Source organism: Bombus pyrosoma, linkage group LG4 (genome assembly GCF_014825855.1).
Source record: "Bombus pyrosoma isolate SC7728 linkage group LG4, ASM1482585v1, whole genome shotgun sequence".
NCBI classification, from domain to species: Eukaryota; Metazoa; Arthropoda; class Insecta; order Hymenoptera; family Apidae; genus Bombus; species Bombus pyrosoma.
Window position 1 is genome coordinate 11984494 of NC_057773.1, and position 22773 is coordinate 12007266.

Sequence of the window (22773 nt, forward strand, 5' to 3'; positions counted from 1 at the left end):
TAGTTGTTTGGAGTTGCCAGCTAAGAGCTGACATTTTGAAAACTAAGCAATTACTCGAATGATTTTTTATTAAAAATTCCTAAAACTGGAGACTTTATTTTCGATTTAAATAATATCCGTTAAATCGGTGTTCTCAGATAATCGTTAAGTTTCGTCCGGTTTATTGAAATTCAAGCATTCACAGTTTACTATTCCAGACGTATATATTTTCATAAACGTAACTGTAAAAACCGGCCTCTAAGTCAAGCTTTCAACATCGTGATGTTCTTTAACCGTTTTAGCAGCGCGCAGATAATTAATGATTTCCATTTTCAGAATCGGTTCAGACGTGCAATTTCCAGACGAAACAGTATCACGGAAATAGAGCGTGGCTTTAGTACATATAGTATTATTTAAAAAAAATGTATCTTCGTTCAATCTCCGTTATATCTCCGCTTGTTTCTCAGTGACTTTCAAATTAACCGGCAATTAAATTTATTAACGCATCATCTCGATTATGTAATACCTGTTGCGAAAAATGTAATACTTAATATTAAGACGTAACAGGTGATGGACGTTTAAAATTGCGAGAAACGTAATACTTAATAAAGACGTAACAGTTGATGGATGTTTGAAATTCCATTCGAAGAAATAATTTTAATAGCGCGTATGCGTGATACCATTGCGATACCATTCGGAAAGAAATTATTTTTCATATCGTTTGCCATTATTTGCGATATTTTACTAACAACAAGTATCTTTTTAAACTTTCTACACTTTCTTTTTTTACTCTCGACATTAACATTGCACCAATTACAGATAAGTGTGGTACCGATAATTTGAAATAAACATGGGGGTTAAAATATATGTGGGCGATATTTGTAGGGGCGCCTCCACACTTCAAGCTAGGCAATGAAACATCACGCACGAAAATGTAGATTACAGTTTATTTTTCAAGTTACAAAGTATCTGACGCGTTATGCTATACACGAAATATTATTATAAATCTTATTATAAATCCTCTTAAAAGAGGAAGAGTATTCCCAATATACGGGCATGATCACTAGGATTTTCGTTCAAAAATTCATGAAAAAAAAAAACCTGGAAATATGGAACGAGGTCGATTGCAATTTCTTGATCGCGTGACACGAGGTCAATTTTTTTGTTCGCGTTATACGAGAGTGATTGGAATTTTTTTGATCGCGATATATTGGACGGTAGCTGGAATCCTTTGATCGCATTATACAAAGACGACTACGTCTTTTTGATCGTCGCGTACGAATACGTACTGTACTTAATCTGATCTATAATCGGGATCCTGATGCCGATTCCCGGAGAACAGAGATCTATCGCGTTCACCTACGTCTCCCCTCCCCGCGTGCTTTTTGCACTACACTCTACCTCCTACCATCGTTTCGCCATTTCCCTCTCTCCGGCGAGTTGATGCACGATGCAGGGGAGAAAGACACGCCGCCTTCTGACCGGCTCGTAGTTGCTCGAAAACCTCTCTTACCTGCGCCGTGCGCTCGGTTTTATCCTTCGACACGTTTCCGATCGGTCTCGTTGTCGCGTGCCCTGTCCGTATCTACCGCGCGAACCCTGACCTTCCGCCATTTTGGTCGCGCCGCCGCTTCCGGCTCGTCGCCAAACCCTCGGCCGCCGTTCTTACCGATCGAGCGATATCGCGGCCCCCAATCGATCGAACTTCGCCGGGAAACATGTTCGAAAACGCGCGGTCTGCGCGCTCTTACGTCGACTCGATCCTCGTTCGCGCCAGCAACGCGATGTTTTGATCTATTCTCGATCCTCCTTTCGGAGGGTATCGCGATAATCCACGAGACTCGTCGATAGCAAACAGATTGAAAAATCAAATTACAATCGTTGGATGATCGTTGCTGGAAGTTTTTACTCTGGCAAAAGTCTGGATAAAATTGCAAAGATCGAAGTACTCTCGTTGTGCGTGTATATGTGATTGTTGTTATTACGCGGTAAGGAGAAGTCGAGAAGTGTGTTTCTGGGGGGTTGTTTGGTGTTTAGGAGCGTGGTTGATACTGCGACGAAGTGAGTACAGACATCAATCGTGCTCGCAGAGTGGAATAGGATTTCTAAGGGATTCTTCTTCGTAAGAGAAGAAAACCATCGGTTGCGAAGACTCGGCGATCGTTCGAAAATTTCGCAGAACTTTCCTGCGCGTGTAAAATTGTTGAATAAAACAATTTGCGGAATAAATAACAGGAAGAAACGGTACAAGAATCTTAGAAAGTTTCTTACTTTCAACAAAGCTAACAAAGTGCTTTTAAAAGAGTCTTTCTTTATTATCTGCAAACATTAAAAAATCTTCACGATCAACCGTTACGTTATCAGAGAAGAACAGCTACAGTGGAAGAACCAATAGGAAGCAAATCCAAATACGATACCTTTGTACAATTAAGAAACAATTGCGTTTAATGCAACGAGACAAATGTTCCATCGATCATAACACGTCTTTGCCTCCAATCAAGGAGTACCAAGCACTTTCTAGGAAGACCCAGTAGCCGATTCAACGCTGTAGAGTCCAACTTGGACATCTAGAAGTTGGATGGCCAAGTTTGGACGCCTCGACGAATCCGTTTCCAGTTGAAGCAGCCTCGAAAGCGTAATTCCAACGACTATTGACTAGTCTATCGTTTCGCGACAACAGTATCGTCACGAATCTCGTGCACAAAGATCTAACCGCGAGAAAATCGATCGGAAATTCAAATAGCTGATCAATGTTCGACGAGATCTGGCTCTAAATAAATTGCAAACTATCTGTTCGTTAAGACTCGTGCAACGAAGGGAGTCGTCGATAGGACTGATCAACAGGTTGCTGATCTAGATAGAGCTACACCACGGGATTGTTGGTTAACTTCCTCTGAAGAGGAAGTCCAAGGAACTCGAGATCGAGAGTTCTATCTTCTGGCACGAGAGTTCCTCGTCTCTTGCTGTCCGATCGAGAGGAAAACGAGGCCTGGTACCACAGAGGGATTAGATTGGCAAGTTGCCGGGTGATAATCCGAGTATCGCAGGTTCGAAGGATGGAAATTTGACGAGGGCGAAGTTTGGACGAACACGTGCAGTGAAAGGTTAAATCGTTCGCCGTGAAGTTTCACAGTGCACCGTAGCAAGGAATTTTAGCGTGATCGATCGGTAATTATTTCCTTTGTCGTAGCGAGGACGAATAAAGTGTCTTAAACTGGCGATTAGGAAATTTCAGCACGAGCGATCGATAACTTTTTTCTCCGCGAGAATCGAAGTGTTTTGTACTCTTGAAAAATCAAAAAAATGTTCTGAATGAAAAGTAGCTTCAGATCAGTCGATAACGTTTTCTTCCTATGAGGACGAGCAAAGTGTCTTGGTCTTGGGATTGGGAAATCGAGATCGGGAAATGTTCTAAATGAAAAGTAAATTAATCGATAATAGTTCGATGATTCATAAAGTGATTTTTCTTCGTTTTTCTTTGTTTTTTATCGTAGAGATACGGCGATCATTAGAGTAGAAAAGAAAGAATTAGGTTAGCGAGGGAATTGAGATAACCAGGCGAGAAAACCGGTTTGAAAAGTGTCGTATCGAGGATCGTAGTGCAAAATCGTGGAATAAATCACCGGCTTAGTTTGTTCAAAGCCTATTCAGACGCAACCTGATAATAAGCCGTATTGACATTTCGAAGATAACGAATAATATATCGTTGACACGATAAAGAGGAGTCGATTTGTAGAAAAATATAGCAACAACGGATTCGATTTAAAGTTCCGGGATTGAATTAAATCTTCATGAACCGATAGAGAATCGTCGTTTCGATGTAATATTTATTGTTTTTTTAAATCAGAAATCCTCATTTCAGTGATTGTGCTTCTATGAAACGTTTCTTTTCTTCGGATCATTTTATTCAATGGACATCGTACAGCACGAAGAGAAGCTTTTCACAATGGAAATAAGATTCCAATCGCAACATTGTTAGTAGAAACATATTTCTTCCATTAATCAAAGATCGAATCGAAAGAGGAGTTCGTTGATCAAAAGTGTAATAAAATCGAGTGAAATATCGTATCGGGAAGTTAAACCACAATCGCGAAACTTCCACTTCAATCGAGTCTAACGAACTCGAACAACTTCTGGAATTAAGGGCTGCAACATCGTTGAAGATTAAACTCGAAGGCCACGAATTTATTGTTCCCAAGGAATACCACGAGCTTTCTCGTAAAATAAGAAACTCGAGATTATTGAAGATAATAAAGGAAGGAATTTTAAGACTTCGTAAAAGTATACTCCGTTGTAATCAGGATTAAATACAGCTTCGTTATACATACTTTCTACCCGCGTAGAATTATTGCAATCAATTATAAATTTTTCTAATTTGGTAACTCACTTTTCCCAGCGAAGGATTCTCGTTAATTCGTATAATATTCCCGTTGTTTGTGCAAACAAATTTTTCGAAATAGAATTTGCAAATTTTCAGAAGTTATTTGTTTAATTATTACTTTTCGAAACAAAAGAGTTTCTCTAATTAAATGTAATTCGTTAAAATTAAAACTTCATCGAAAGCGAGTCTGCGTACAGCTCATTGATTTCAGCGCATGACAATTATACTAAATTACAATGTAAAGGTAGCTTGCAAAGATTATACATTTTTTTCACACCAGAAGAAAGAAAAAAGAAAGTAGAAGGTGAAGAAAGATCAAAGATTTAATAGATCGACGAAAGAAAGACAGAAAAGTGTGAGAGTTCAGAGAACTTTGTTAACGCTACAGCGGTGAATTACGAAAGCTTCCTAGTACTTTGCAAAAGCTAGGTAAGCAAGTTGAGGAAGTTTACGGAACTTCACGAAAGGTACAGAAGCGTGCTAACGATTCTCAGAGAATTTCACAAAAGCTATAGAGATAAGTTAAGGAAGCTTACTGTAATCTGTAAAAGATTAAGGGAGCAAGCAAGAAAAGTATGCAGTATTTTGTCGTAAAATGTTTCAAAGGTTACGGAAGTAAATTATAGTATTCTACGAAAGCTCCAAAAGTAAATTAAGAAAGTCTTAGAACATACGAAAATCTATAAAAGTGTACTAGAAACTGCTAGAGAATTACGTTTAAGTCGAAGAAGAAGCTAATCGAGGAAGCCTACGCTATTTTGAGAAAGCAACAAGAAAATCAAGTTAAAGAGACTACTTTTTTGCAAAAGGTATAGAAAATTCTTAAAGAATTGCACCATCTAGGAAATGTTGGCGAAGGTTTGCAAAATCTGCTGCTGTGGGTGAACAATAGAAGCAAGATTAAAAACCTTCGTACAAAATCTACAAAAGTGAACTATAAGAGTTCACGAACGTCCGCGTGCACAATTATACAAACTTTACGAAACCAACGAACGAAAGCATACAGCATTCTACAGAACCTCGCTAGAACCAACCTATAAGAAGCTTGCAAATCGTATAGAAGCTTCATAAGCAAAATAGGCGATAGAACAGTGCAGAAATTGAGTATCGAATCGCGTTAAAAGATCGATCTGGCACCCTGATCCAACGTAATAATCTTTTTGACCAACTAAAAGCAAAGTGTTTAACTACGATCGAATGTGAGTGCCCTGTGTTAGTTGCTAGAACCCAGCTATAAGAAGCTTGCAAACCTTAGAGGAGTAAGAAAGCCAATAACAGAACCCCGCGGAAACTGGCTATCGATCCACGTTAAAAAAGGTCAATCTGCTAACTAAATCCGACGAAATGATCTATTTAATTAATTAGAAACAAAGCGTTTGGCTATAATCGAAAGTGAGTGCCCTGACCCTGTAACCGACTGAGAACTTTCGTCGATTGTCTTGCCGAAGATCTACCGGTCGCGTGATTCATCGAGGCCACCGGTTGAGCAGGTCAGGGACGCGAGTTCTGCGGCTTCAGGCCGGTGCACATCCAACCTGGATTTCTACACGATTTAACGCGCGTCGGGCTTCGGGGACGCTGTGAGCGTGTCGGCGTGCAGACGGCCCGGCATTATCTCCGCAACGCGACGATAAAGTTCCGCACGAGGGACACGATAAAAGCACGCGGGTTCTGCTTGATTAATCGCGCGTCTCTATTCACCGATTCTGCTCTCGTTGGGACAATCTGTGCTGGACCGAAGGCAACGAAATATAGCGTGGACGTTGCTGGGGGTTGGAAAGTGAGAATAATAAATACAGGAGGTGTATCTCCCGATGGCAGGTGGATTGTGAAGTGAAACGTGGAATTGGAGGAAGTGGGAAGCAGTTGGGATTGGAGAAACTGCACAGTGGTGAGTAATCTGCGGATCTTTGAGATCTTTGGTGATTTTGCGGAGTTACGGAGAATTTATTAGGGCTGTTGCTTCGATCATTAATCGTTCCGTTCTTCTTACTTCTTTTTTGGAACGTTTTATTCGTAAAATGTATGGAATGTACAGAGAAAGTAGTGAAATAATATTGGCTATCAAATTGAATATTTAGTAATTATTTATTTTAATAGTATCTATAAAAATATAATACTCTGTGTCATACGGACCAGAGGAAAACAACAGGATTAAGTAGAATTCTGGGACGTATACTTTTTAAATATATTTCTAACAAAACGTAGATTATTATATCGTTAAGTTGGGCAAGACTTTAGGTCATGTTATTTTTTTTTTTTTTTTTTTTTTATTTAGTCCGTGCCTCTCGGCTTTGGACGAACTTTCAGCTTTCAGGTCATGTTATTTAACGTTAAAGTATGATATGCAGAATAGATTTGAGAATATGAGAAAATTTCATACTTTGCATATTCAAGTACTTTCAAGCTATTTCATTTGTACAATCAAATTATTAGAGCCGAGGCTTTTCGCAAGCACTGCAGCTGCTTTTATCAGGAAATACAATTTCGAGATATTGTTACTCGATTATGACTACGAGATTCTATTATTACGCGATAATTTGTAAAACTGATATAGCAATTTTGTTTCGATGAAATTCTAATTGTGCACTGATATTTCATCCGTCTTTCTTCTTTTTAATGGAGAATCCATGAAATTCTCAATTTTTATTGCGAAGATCAAGGATATTTTGAACTTGTGCAAAAGTCAAGGCGGACAGAAATACAAATATTATCATATCACGTATAATAATAGATCTTTTTTATTAAGATTTATTAATTCATAGAATTAGATTAAAAAGTGGAAGGTCGTAGCTATAAGAATTTGTACGAATTTGTCTTTACGATCATGAAATGAATACTACGACGATTAATGGAACACAGAAGAATCATCTTAAGAATTACGTCTTCCCTTTCGCGCTCTCGTCGATATTTAACGAATGATCGGTGATTAAAGGAGGTTAATAAGCACGCTCCAAGTCGATCGAGATATACGACAAGGATTCAGAGAATCGTAGCGAATCGTTGAAAGAGCGGCGCCATTCTGGCGAACAAAAACGAAGAAAGGAACGTAATCAGCGTCGTAGGAAGTGCAAGATTATCGATACCCCTCGTGAAAATAAGAAACCTCTTGTCGTTGATCGACTATACCAGCGTGCCGTAGTTTGTTCGAAGATTAACTCGGCAATTAAGCCAACGTGCCCACTTGTTTCTCTGTTTTTCGTAGTTCGATCGCGTCTTCGATTAACAATCAGGGGAGTGGCGCGAGAACGCGTCCATTTTTATGGACGAGTATGACCTCGATTGCGAGCATCGTGGTCTGGATCGGTTTCAAGTGAAGAGGTATTGTGAATGGTGTTGTTTGTGGTTTCGCTGGCAGAAGAATCGGATGTACACGGTCGTTCAAAAGTTTTTCCATAGCTACTCGTTTCTTACAAGATATGATTTAATCGCGAAATTGACTGATTAAGGATCAATGTCTTCGTGGGATTTTCTATTTCTATTTACATTTGCACGAATTCTGTTCGTTAACGTTGTTAATATATACGTTGTGAAAATTGTTTCAATTGTTTTAAAATTGTAAGCTAATTTTTGGACGAAAGAAATGGCATAAAGATGATTTTTGATTAGGAAGATTTTACACGACAAACTACTAATGTAATCTTTTAAAAGAACGTGCATCAACTTATACTATCGAACTTACAAAGGAATTCCAAAGATTTGTTTCGTATTACTTTCGTCAATACCTGTTCGTCCGAATCCAGTTTCAACTTCAATTCAATTTCAGATTAGAAAATTCCAGCCATACAGGTCTTCAACTTTGCGAGTCATAGTTTTAAGACTTTCATCGAGAAACGCGATTCACCTTCGTTCCCATATTTGCCTTCTTTAAACTTTCGTGTCATTTAAACAACTTTTAACCCTTTCACCGTCGATTAAAATAACGATGTTGCAAAACTTAACAAATATTGTCTCCAATATATATATATATATATTTTACATTACATTTACATCTAAAACGTAGATCTCATAATGGATTGTATGGTAAATTTTAAAAGAATGATACCCAATTGTTCGTCGTAATAATTATAAGTCTTGATAGTTTGTATTTCTCGGACGTACGACAGGTTCTACGGTGAAAGCGTTCAAGTATTTAAACGAGTGTTTCTCTGTGGTAAACGATAGCAGACAGTAAGGCACCGAGCATATATAGTATACCATAACACGACTCGCCAATAAGCTTTTACACGGCGCGATATAACTGATGGATGAGCGTTGATTGCTCAGCCAGAGTTTATTAACTTCTCCCTGCAACTTCGTTAAAACGGTATCCGCGCAATTAAGCTTCTTGGTCGAAGGCGAGAAAATGGTGCTCGCGAGCCTTTCCACGCCAGACTTTCCCCTCTTTTTCCGGCTATTTCTTTTTCTCCTCGTTGTCGAAGGAGAAGAAGAAGAAGAAGAAGAAGAAGAAGAAGAAGAAGAAGAAGACGTCCAGAGGGACTTGGTTCCGCTCGTTCTCGCGAAACGATCGCGGTGATTTGTGGTGGCGTTTGCCCAAGATACATCTCGCTGCCTTGCGCGTCACTTTGCTTTTTCTAGCCGCCTCTGCGCGGACAAGGAAGAAGCGGAACGTCCAGGAACGCGAATCGAGTCGTCCACCGAGCTGGCTAAAACGCACGCGATAGTTTTTTCGAGACTCCACCAAGATGCGATCATACGTCTTCTCCCTGATCTCTCGGATACGCTATAGCAAATATGAGCTGTTCTTGATAGGTGCGTTGTACCTTTTTATCCAGAGGTCTGTGCTTTTATGCAATGGTATGTAGATAGGCATACTTTCGGGAAATTGAACGGCGAAGTTTCGAAGTTCACTTTGGACAGCTGGAGACAAAAAGATATTCCTTTTTTCCTTTTCTATTGCTATTTCATGAAATGCTTGTAAGATTGTAGATGGAATGTGAGAAGTTTGACGGTTTTTACGATGGTTTGATTTTGTAAGATTTTGTTGGTATTTATCGTGTAGTAGGCAATGATAGAAAGGAATTGGGATTTCTGCGCTGCGTTTAATACCTTTTGTTTATACAGTTCATTCATTTGGGTGGATTTGACAAAGTTAATTCGAGGATCTCGGGATCCTAATGCGACTTGTCGAATTAAACGTTCAAAAACTTGGAGGCTCGAATTAGAAAAGATTTGAAGATTTACTTGAGATTCTGTGAGTGGCAGAAACTTGACTCGTATCCAACGTAGTGTAATCGAACGCGTTTCAAACGTTTCTCAACTTTTCTCGAGAATGATGGTGTGCGTGGCTGGAGCATTTCACCCTCGGATTACGAAACTCGTCGAATCATCGTCGCTTAGACAGGAAAACGTTTCGATCGTTAACGTTTCAACCGGGCTGCCGCCGGCGTAATGCCACGGTCATAAAACGCGAACTTTCGCGTTCAGTTGTTCCTTTCGCACGCATCTGCCGTAGAGAGACGTGCAACGCGGAAACGTTTTGCTCTTCGTTGAAAAGTTTCAGCTCGCGCTCACCTCGACTCGATCGGAGAAATCTCCGACTACGCATCGAATATGAGCCTCGTCATTTATTTGTTAACCGCTTGTGGTCGAATCTCTTCCCCTTACGAGAAGAAAACTTACGTTCAGCAGCTTACGATGTTTGTTACGAGCTAATCGTACTCACACGTGTACCGAGGAACCACCGTAAACTTTAGTATAGATTGATAAAACATACGATCGTTTCGTAAAATCTGTTCTTCGAGTCTAAAGTTTAGACAAGGTATCGTAATTCGTATTATTAAACAACTGCGCGATAAGAGTTGCCAATAAAAATGGATAATAGAAGAGAGTTAAAAAAAGCGATGAGCCTAAGATTTATATTATTGTAAAATCGATACAAGAATCGATTCTGAAAACACTTTGGGATTAATATAGAACCAAAAAAAAAAAAAAAAAAAAATAATGGCTCCAGAGTTTCTACATTATGTTTCAAGAACTAAAATTAATGCTGTTTTTAGATCTATAATAAATATCGTTTAAATATCATAAATGATTTTTACTCTTGTTTGAATATTATTATTGGAGAATCATATTTTACAAAAAGATCACGTAGTTAAAAGAGTCATATTCTTTAGGACAAATTTATGGGGAAATTTGGAGAAGTTGGTTCACCGATATTTTTCTTCGTCATTGTATCTGTCAGATCTCCACGATGCTATTACAAAGCATCGTTCATCTTAAACGCCACTATCATATCAAACGAATATCAATCTAATATTACGAATAATGTATATAACGGTACCTCGTGACGTTACCGTTTCGCTCTAGCCGATACTTGCCGCTTTTCTCCCCATTTACGTCCGTTCGTTGAATACTCAGTCAACGATCTCACCGTCAATTAACATGAATCCTCAGCAGAAATGATCGAAACGAGCCTCGAAATGAAATCACGTTTCACATTGCACGCTTGTTTATTCCTGTCGACGCTTCACTTCGCAATTCCTTTCTTCGCGAATAGATTGATTTATCAGTGGCTAGTTATGCAAATACACTTTCTGTCTCTGGTTTGTCTGCTGTCTGTTTCCTACTCCCGTCGCAAATTTTTCTGGACGTCGTTGAACGAGCACGCAGTGATTTTCTGCTATTCCACGTGCGACAATTTCGTAATCGATCCGATCTTTATGCGTATTTAAATGTAGAACACGTCGATCGTGGAGGAACGATCGATCGTATACGAAAGATCGATCAGCGATGGATTTGCATCCTATCTTCGAATCGTGTATGCTAATTTCCTTTTCCTTTTCTCGAGCAATATCCTTTAGCGTTTGTTTCTGGCTGATTGCATAAGATTTTAGACAGAGTTTAATAGCAGGATTGCTAATGATTGAAGCACGTAGGTATCAAATTTATATGAAAGAGAAACTTAACATGAAAATTTCCGTGTATATGGAAAATGATATCTGGACGTAATTTGTGTGAAGAAAATATATGTAAAAGGATATACAAAATATGTATGTACATGTAATAGAACATATAATGCAAGGAAAAGACAAATCAATAAGTTTATCTAGAAATTTAATAGAAGATCGCTCAAATCTTTCACAACGAATCGCTGTTAATCTATAAAATTATGAAAAATTACGAATGATCGCTCGCTTCGATTACTCTGATAGTCTCAGCGTTAAAATGGAAGATATTTGAACTGTTGAAACAGTAATATATTTATAAAATACGAAGAAACATTAAGCTCTAACATATGAAATATCTGATTTTCAACGAGCTACGAAAAAATGTGTTTGTATAGTATAAAAATGCGAAGAAATTAAAATCATCTTTGAAAGAGAAAATTGTCAGTTTCAAATAAAAAGATAAAAATAGCTGTTGAAAAAAAAAAAAAATGATTTAGAAAATTGACATTTCATATAACATGACATTCTGTTGATTTAGAAATGATTGAAAAATGCTTGTGAGAGCGTGAAATAGATAATTCTTCTAAGTGTGTCGATTCGTGTCGATAAAATTACGTTTACAAAATACCAGCTTAGTTGCCTCGCTTACTTTCCATCGAGTGTACTTATATGTAGGTACATAAAGAAATTTCAAGTGCGTCCCTGTACCTATTGCAATTCTGTGTAAAGAAATTTCGCAAGCTCCGCATATCTGTTTAGATATGGAAGACGATTGATCAATACGACTGTGTGCAAACACCGGGATAGGAAGATCAATGCGTTGCTTTTTCTTTCGTAATGTTTTTCCTCTGAAGGTTAGCCGATATCAAGAGTAATTAATTAATCAAGTCGTACATTTATGATTTTTTAATATATATATATTATACGTAGAAGTAGATAAACATTATATTTTACCTGCAGTTATTGTGTTATTTATGTTTACCTGTAAGTTCGAAGAAACAGCTTATGAAGAAACAGACCATAGAATATCAGAATAATTGCAAAGACATTGTTAAATATTTATCTTTAAATATTCTATCGCAAATTAAATATTTCATACGATTTATAGTACACACGAAAATACTTAAAATCTGTGTTAGATTATCATCAACACTAGAACTATCAATAGTTAACACGAAGCTATTTCTACCAAAAACCAGTCACAATGACTGGTCTTTAAAAAAATACGTAATAATAGAATATTTTTATATTTATTGATTTATTACTTTCTTGCAGAAGGAATTCCATGATTCCTAAACGAAGCTTGACACATTTATAAAATTGTAGAACCAGTCGTTTTGACTGGTGTGGTATTCCTAGCGTTAAATATCTATTTTGCGTTTGTAAGTAAGTTTTAATTTATCACGAACGGTTTGAGAATCTCAATACGTCTTCTTATTGTCATCTCTTTATTCTACCCTTTAATTTTTACCCTTATTTTAATTCTACCCTTTAACTGCCCTATATTGAACATATCGCTGACATATTTTGCACTTTTACATACACGTACTTTAAATACTACGTATCTTTTATATATTTAACACGCAAAAATATTCCAAATTTGCTCTGCAGAAACTATCTTCCTTTAAACGCGACAATCCCGTAACCTGATCCTGAAATACGTGATCAAAATCGCATCCAACTTGCCACTCAATCAGCAGCAAATTCACCTATGCTCTACCCTATTTTCAAATAGAATTCGGAATACACAGGAATTGAAAGCGCGTTCACTCGGTTCTTTTCGCTCTTATTCAGATGTAAATGCAATGTGATCGTAGCTGTGAACTCTCGGTGAACCGCGATCAAAACAGCGGAAGCGTCGTCGAATTCCAAGGGTTCGTCGGGCGAATTTGCATCCTACACTTGTGCTACGACGACTGATCCCAAGGGAATTCAGCACCGTTACAGACCGTGCGAACCAACGATAAAGATAAAGTCTCTGTTGGCACCAAGAGAACCGAGTAAATCAACGCTCCGTCTCTTCCTTACCCTTTATTCTTGATTCGATTTAATTCCGCTGAGAGAATGGGAGTTGTTTGATCTGTTGCAGGGCTTAGTAGATAACAGAATGTGATTCGCTTTGTGCTTCGCTGTCTTGTGTTTGGTCGTTGCGAACAAAACGGTTGGATTCTTAACATCGGAACTATTACAGTGTAAGGTTTTAAAAATATATAAAGTATATAATTCGTGGAGTGTAGGAGCAACAAATTAAAATGTACCGTGTACAAAGAAATATATATAATACAAGTATTTTAAAATACATCGCTCAATTATCCCAAAATGGATCGTTGTAAATTTATAGAACCGATTTTATGGAAAATAATCATCGATTTTGTCTACTTTGGTAGTTCTAATTTTAACAAAATCGTCAATAAAAATTCCTTCAAAATGTGCTATTCAAAGTTTTCGTTTAATTGACCATTGCAATACAAGACTGAAACTGCAGGTTTTATTTATAACTTTTATCGATGACATATTTTGGTCTATTTCTCAACTATCTGGCCTATCCGGACTACCAGGACTATCTGGTTTATTTTCTATGAGTTTGTTTAAAAAATTCATGTTAAGAAAAAATTGGGAAGAATGGGAAGATGTTTTATTTTCAGAGAATTAACATATTATAAAGCAGTATGTGCAGTATGTTTATTTCAAAAACTTTTTCTTTAAGTAGCTTCATAAATTCTTCTTAAACGACTTGTTTCCCTTACTAGTAAATTAATAATTAATATCTTCATCGAGAAAAGAAAGCTATTCCTTGACCAATCCTTTCCCAATAAAATACTTGAAAACGAACATCGCGTCACGAAGAACTTAGGTACTTGGATACTTTTCTGCCATTTAACGTTTCTATAATTAGATACTTTCTATAATCGCAGATCTGTCGACGTGTTCTAATTCTCTCGCAATACGGAACGCGTTGCGATCGGATTTCTACGCATAAGTTGTTACGCGTGTGTATACCTGCGTATAAGTATCTATATTTGCTTCCTTTCGCGTTATTCATCAGATCCGTACACCTCTTCCGTGTTCCAACATCGTAATTGTGCTTGTAATAATTGGAAAAAAGTTACATAATCGACGATGGATCATCCCGCGTCTCGCATTTCTTTAAACATAGCTAACAAGTAAGCCTGAGAAAGCAAGGAAATTTAGTGATTTTCTTCTCGTGGCCCATTCAGCTCCAAGCCTGATGAATAATTGATGCACTTTATGAATACATAAGGATGTTACATTGTAAAGGCACGCAAGTTGGTTAGCGATTATTCCACGTGTGCATACGCGAATACGTGCTATACAATAGCAACTTGCGACTGATTGCAATACCATTTGCACGTGATATTCCGGCGTTCTTCGTCTTGTTTAAACAAAGCTAAATTGACAGCCATGAAATTGGATTAATAAGTAAGCCACGCTTGTGATTAGTTAGGTCTAATTATTCTAACACGAATATTCTGTGTACTATGTAATTGATGAGTTGAAATGATGAACCATACAAGTACAAGAAACTATCCACTTATCACCCGAACGCTATAAAGAAAGGAAAAGGAAAAATAAGTGGTAAAAACAATGTATAAAATTAATTACACGTATTTATTTGTAGATACTTTATACTATGCCCTAAGGGTAAAATATTAATGATATTTAAACAAATGTCTAGTACATATAGCTTCTTTTTGTTACATTCTGCATGGAACCTTTCTTTACGAAGTGGTTCGTTTTTTATTATTTTTTGAACTTGCATCCTTTATCATCTTGAACTTCTCAATTAGCGCAATACTCTTTGACACGAGATTGAGACGAAATAAATTGTTATGACTATTTAGTAATTCTTCTTCTCTTTGTGTCTCGTTCGATGATGCCTCAGAGAAGAGAAATCATGTGCCGCGTTCAAATGAGATTACAGACTAATGATGTAATTTGGAGATGAGCTTACTGTACTTTCACTGATGTTTCTACGTAATTACAGTAGGTAGATACGTCTAATAGTTAGTTAGAAGATTGATGGTATTATTAATTATAACATGGCAATATAAGTACTACTCGTTTATACTCATTTATACTCATTAAAATCGTTGATACTCATTACAATCATTGATACTTTAGTAGAGATATAAAGAAATAACGATGTATTGAGTACTATTTTCCGGATCTGAGAAATAATTTAAATTTCCTAGTTCCCTTCATTGCATCTAGCTAATACTTTTGTGCTACTATGTAGAATTACATTGAAGTCGAATGTATTTTATTCGATAGTATTTACATTTTGGATTAGTACATAATGTTTATTTATATAATAATATAAATTGTTACAATATGATTATACTAAGATATGAATAGAAAAGTTAATATTAATAATATAATAAACAATATAATGTAAATTAGTTTATTCTGTATATAATGTTCAAGTTGGGGATAAAACGGAATTTTGTTGGAAAATTAACAACACGTAATTACATTAATTATATTGACGAGGATATACAGGTTCTTTAATGTTCTTTCAATGTTTCGTTTAATTTGCATGACACAAAATTCTAATTATATATTTATATAGTTCATATTTAATTAGTCTAACGTTAAAAGAGAGTTTGTTATTAATTATTAGTCAGACAAATCCTTATTTTGTTTGAAACGTTAAGATGCACAAATTAATCTTAAATATTAAATTAAAAGATGTAATTGATAACTTCTGTATTTTAGTTTTTCCCTTTTAGACACATATCGATTTTGGTATTAAAAGCGTAGTGAAGGATAAATCGATAATATTTTATGAGAAAATACTTACTTGTTACTTACCAAGTTCATCAGTCTCATTTATAATATTACTTTTATGATATTTTACAAAGACATAAATACATAGATGAGAGACAATCGACATTCATTATAAGAAACACGTAGCTACTTATGAATCTACCTGTAGTCGGTAAAACTTATCGTCAGTCGATCGTTGCTTGGAAACTTGAACTTTTAAATTTGTAACGTTCAATCGCAATAAAGTGCTATGCAAACGGGCAAACAAAAATGAATATTTTCTGAAAGGAGATTGAAGTTTATAGGCTTTGAAAATGAACAAATTTACCGCTCTTTCAGTGCTTGTAATGAGATGAAGTAATTAATTTTAATTAAATTTCCTTCATGCTATACATAGAGCGAATTAAAGATAAGATAAATAATTATTGTAAAATTCTTCTACGAATTATAGAAATTTTGATATACTGGTAAAGGTGATGCTCTAATTACGTTTTGTTGAAAGCTTAATTAAAACCAATTCGAATTGAATTTATTAATCGCGTTTATCCACACAACATCGGAATGTATCGTAACTGAAGAAATAAACTATATGATATCTAAAGATTTATTGTAACATTGATATTTTCCATTCATTATAAATGTTAAACTTTCACCTTAATATTACAAACACGCGAAAGTTCGAACATTTATTTGATTAAAGCAATTCTATCGAATCTAATTGGTTCATAGTATTCCTATCACCTTTGCAATCCTTTTTAAAAATTCAATTACAATTTAATAATTACAGGCGTATGTTACTTTGTTTATTGGATTTACCATATTCATCATTTTCTATCACTCACAACATTAAAGACTATAATTTTTATTAATTTAATGTCGCTCAATCTCAATCACAATTCACATGCTCTACATATCTTATCTTTTATCTACCAAACGCAATATAAATCCTCTACTATTTTTACCATTTCCGTATCGAAAAGACTAAAAAAGAATCAATTCGAGAAATTTACGATCACAGTTGGAAATATCACGTACGTCTTATAAAACTACCTTCTATTCAAATAAAGCAACGAGGAAAAGACTCGTACAAGCAACCACAGGAGGGAAAACAACATGAATAAGCATTGTCCCAGGATGCACGCAATTTTTGCGGCTAGTCAGCCCTTCCTCGAATGACAAGTTATATCGTGTGCTCGTCCGTCAACGATCTATCATCGCTATTTCTCTTCTCCCCCTCGGCTTTTTTTTTTGTTACCATTTGCTAGCCGGCTGTCTTTCGCTCCTATTACAGATATATCAGTCCGTATTGATTATGCCAACGGTGTAGTCCGAGCGACGTGTTACTATCGATCGCGGATAGAGACGCGTGGGCGGAACGTGGACGTTCCAGTTTTCCCGACCCGAATTGCCCGTTTCTTTTCTTCGCGCTCATTTCAATTTCTAGCGATTCTCCGGTTGGCCAAACCACGTACCTGTATGATTCGTTTTTCGACGAACACGGATTCGATCTAACACCGAAGTAGAATTTTCGCAATATGCAAATGGCGTTCGTTGAATTTTTATGGCAACCGTGTTTGCTACTTCGTTGTTCCACGTTCGTCGTTCTTTATCGTTTTGTGGTCGTTAGAGTATTTTTGCCGCGGGCAAGGAAGCATTGGTTTGGTAAATAATGCGACAAAGAATTTTTATTATGGTAATATTATGGTAATTTTTATATAAATCATTTGGAAGTTTTGTGTTTTGAAGAAGAAGAAGAAGAAGAAGAAGAAGAAGTCGGAATAAAAATAAAAAGAGATTATTTGATATTCTATTGGGCAAAGCTTGAACAACTGAATTGCAAAGTTGGTTTATTGGAATTTTATAGGTAACGCTGGTATTTGTATCATATTATAAGCTACTTTTAGAAACTTATGTCGATGATTTATTCTCCACGTACGTTCTCTTTTGGTATCTAACGACGAGAGATACGAGAATTTCTAATTTTAAGAAAATATTAGTATTTTGATAATATTATATGGAATGAAAATCATAGTTATTTAAATCAGTTCATTTATTATAGTTCATAAAACAATGTAAAAGGCGTATTGCGAAAGAGAATAAAATTATAACTTACTTAATTATGAAGCTAAGAGGATGCTATTTTTAAGAGTTGAAATACGTGACTAGAATCTTGACTTATACCACTGAGATTTTTGGCCCGTCATATTTTTCTATAAATAATCGGACAGCAGAGAAAATATGAGTAACGAAACGAATAAAAAGAATCTAAGTTGATGAAAGCAGCGTGATAGAGTTGGATAATTTATTTAGAGCTTTCCGGAAAAAGGTGTCAAATGACTTTAGTGGACGGTGATAAATTTGAATCTTAAATAAAGCTTATGTAGATATCATTGGTAATTACGAAATAACGTGCCTTTGTCGTTTAAACATTTCGCCATTTTCTTCAGGTATTCACACAGTATAGACGATTAATGTTTTAACACAGCGACTACCTTCCTGCGTGACTTCTTTTTTCCTCTCTAGATTAATTTATCTGCGTCGTTTTCATAAAAATTATCAAGCCATTCTTTCAACGAGATATTATAAAGCACACGGAGACCGTTTCTATGAAATGGGGAGATTTTCCAGTCTTTGCTCTTCTCCACGAAATTTTTAAGCAGAGTCTAATTCGTTCCTTGAATGATATTTCTATCATTTGATATTTCTATTTATTTTCGTGATTATATATCGTATATTCTGTTTGTCTTCTACTTATTTTTCTTAGAATCCTTAACCTTATGATCATATAAATATCATTCCCGTTCCTAATTACACCTCTAATACTCAGCACCAATTCAAACAATACTATAAACCGTCTAATGCTACAACAAAGTTAAATACAAAGCCCTTCAAACAGATACGAGCCGAACTCTCATAAAGGTGGAGAATGAAGCCGAAAATACTCTAACCCAAGTCAAAAGATCCATCGTCGAATAATTTCAAAACACCTCGAACTCTTGCTTTTTTTCCAGAGAAGAGCAGAGACGTGTCCACGAAGAGGCGGTGAAAAACAACACAAACTACACTACGAATCTTCTAACGCTACCTCCAACAGCAAACGTTAACGCAAACCCTACAAACAAACACGAGTGAAACTCGAACAAAATTCCAGAGTAAAACTGAAAATTGTGCTAATCCAAACCAAAAGGTCATCCATCATCGAATTATTCCAACACTCCTGAGGCTTTCTTTTTTTTTTCTTTTCCCGAGGAAATCGGAGAAGCGTCCACCAAGGGGCGGTCGATTGCAAACAATTTCGCAACAGCAACGACGCGACAAATTACCGTACGGTCGAGGAGGGAAAAAAAAAACACGAGGAAATTAGTCCCGTTCGGAGAATGTGTACGGTGTTGTCGCGTACGAGCTGCGATGCCCGAGAGGGTAGTTGGAGGGGGTGGTCGTGGCGAAAAAAGGGGCGCAGTCGCGGCGAACGGCCACCCCCGCGGACACGCTTGCTCGCGCGGCGGCTTGGTAGTCTCGGTCAGTCGTTGGCGGCCGAAAGTCGTGCGAAACAGGAAACCGATGGAGGGAAGAGAGGAAGAGACGGAGTGAGGACAGGTGAGAGAAACGAAACGAGGGAAAAGAAAGGGAAGAGTCGCGGTAAGGTCGAGTAATTCGTGGATACGACGAGGATACAGCATGATGAAGTTATATTCGTAATAACGGTTTATACGTAATAATCAGAGGTTCGTTGAGAATGTCGCTTTGTAAAATTGTGATAAAGAGGAAATTGGAGGGACGAAGAAGGAAACGAGGTAGCTAGATTGGTTAGTTGAATTATGCTTGGTAGTAATAATGGTTAGTGGTTGGTTCGGAGAATGTCGCTAAAATTGTGGTAGAGGGAAAACTGGAGGGACGAAGAAGGAAACCAGGTGTTTAAATTGGTTAGTTGGATTACGCTTGATGGTACTAATAGTTAGAAATTGGTTAGGGAAATGTTTCTCTGTAAGATCGTGGTAAAAGGGAAATTGGAGGGATGAAGAGGAGAGGGGGAGGTGTTTAGGTTTGTTAGATTATGTTTGCTAGCGTTTAATGGGGGTGACAATTCTGTGGCAGAGTATCTGAAAAGGAAAAGAAAGCAGAGGTAGATTGATGAGATAGATGAGGTATCCTGCGGTAAAATGATATTGATGATGAAGTAAGGGTGTAATATAGAGGGAAAGTTTTAGGGTAAGATTTTGTAAATGAAGTAGAAAGTGGGCTGGAATTAAGAATTACAAGGGGGAAACACACAAGGGGCAGAATATTGAAAATGTGGTTGAAAGTTTGTGGTAGAAGGTAAAGCGGATTATAGTGGAAAGAATAATTTGATCGTAAAACATCGAAAACGATAAAGGATCGCGTTCTTTTTTACAAAAAATTAAAGGAAGAACAAAAGAAATTTATTCCATGGTAAATTAAAGCATGTCGCGAGAAGAGACTCTTTTAAGGAAACAAATACTAATCGAGCAATTAAATAGACACTAAGACGGTAAACTAAGAAAGGAAATACACCCTTAGAGTAAATTTCAGAGTATGAAATTAAGAAGAAAAATATCAAAAAAAGACAAACATTCCAGTACAAAATTCCTCGCGTCAAATCCGATTAAAAGAAAGATTAAAAGATTAAAAAAAAATTGATAAAATCTTTAGCAAAATTATTCTAAAAAGTCACTAAGAAATATTTAAAAACCTGAAATTTATTAAAAAGATTATTCTAAATAACAGCTATACACGCAAGAATTTAAAAAGAAATTTTGTTATAACAGAAAAAAATACAAAAAAAAAATTTAATACAGAAGGAAAAGAAACAAAGGAAAAAACAAGGTCAAAGAAGACGTGGTCGAATCGAGGGGAGAAACGTAGGTAAAGAGAGAGTATATTAATGGGGGCGAAAAAGAGGGAAGCGCGCAGGAGAAGCTCGATGCCCATCAGTATCGTGGTTTCCGTGGAACTGAACGGAACCGAGCGGAACCGAATGGAACGCTGCATACGCTGAAACGACACCAGGCGACCGGTACCGAAGTTTCACGAGGGGGTCCAGTCGGTTTTTCGTGTTCAGTTCGTGTGCCGCGTTCGGCCCGTGCGTCGTTCTTCATTTCGTTCACGCGATCGTTTTACCTTGGACAGGTACATGTTGAACACGTTGCTTTCTCGTTGAAAAATTATATTTCGTTAGAATCGTATAGTTATTTTTTTTATATGCAATGAAAATTGAGTATCGTTTACGAATACACGCGACAAAAAATTGCATAGAAATTGGATCTGTTGAATTTTGTGGAAACAGCTTCGAGCTTTTTTCATTTTTTGGATTTTTGGTTTATGATATCGGTAATTATATTTATTGTATTTGGTGTTTATTTGGGTTTACTTTGGTTCATTTTTTTTGTTTTTTTTTTGTGGTGTTAATATCGATGATTGAAAAATCTATTATTTTGTGAAGTACTTCTCTTTGTGCCGAAAGTCAAGAAATTTTTATGAGAAGGTTTGATCTGAAAATTGTTTTCAGGTGCGATCAAGTTAATATTGAAATATATTTTAATGTAAAGTGATATTTTACTTTAAGCTGACTGATCGTTTAAATTTTGATATTGCTCGTTTTATTTCGAACTTCTCGTTTCATGAATTTTTTCTCTTTTCTATGTTTTTCAATTTAATTTTATTTCCGATATATTAATTATATCCAAAGTAACAACAAATTTCCAATACTTTATTAATTGAAATATCGTTACGTAGATGATTTCATGGAATTTGTAAATTGATGGAATCGAACATGAAAAGAACGATGGAGATAGAGGGGTGGTTAAGAATGCATGGAATGCATAACACGTGGTTCGAAGACGTTTGAAATTGTTCCTTCAAGCAAGAAGCAAACATAATTTATTTTTCTCGTATTCCACTAGTATTATAAACAAATTTTAAAGTAATTCTAAAAACTATTTGGGAAACAAAATTATATTAATTCTATATTAAACATTTTTATCCTGCTTCAGTATTTATCGTTTTAAGTGATTTTTTATACATTTAATTGGTATATTTGAATCATTTTTTTTTACACTTTTTAATACACTTAAAAAGGATCATCAATATTTCCGTTTCATCTTTGAAACAAATTACATTAAAACTACTATACGTGCGGTGAATTTCTTTAATAGCAGATAGTATAAAAAATTTCAAGTTAATTAACGAAGTATGAAACCACCTTCGCATTTTTAATTAATCGATCTGAATCAATACCCTAAAACTTCACGTAAATAAATCGTTGCAATACGTTCTACTTTGGAGATATCTCGTTTTACGCTTCTTAGAAAACTTCTTTTACGTCTGCCTATTAAGCGCGATAAGTTTTCCGAGTTGGCAAGGCGAGACGATGCATTTTCTTCGCTCATTGTGTTTTTCGTCGATTCACGGTGATAATCCTCGCAACGCTTGCACGGCATCGATATCGTAACGTGAACCATTTCGTTTCGGTTTATCGCGGTTGGGAATCGTGACGAAATCATTTCGACGAGTCAACGAGAAAAAAAAAAGGGACAGGGAAGAAAAGAAAATGCAGGGTGGAGTAAAGAAAGGCAAAAGAGTGGCGCGACGGTTCGATTCGATGTCGAACAGGAAACGAAAGAGTTTTACAGCTGCGGCCGGAAAACTTCTGGCGACTCTATCACGGAATCGTTATTGTCGTTCGTCATGCACTATAAACGACCTCGCCATTGCGGC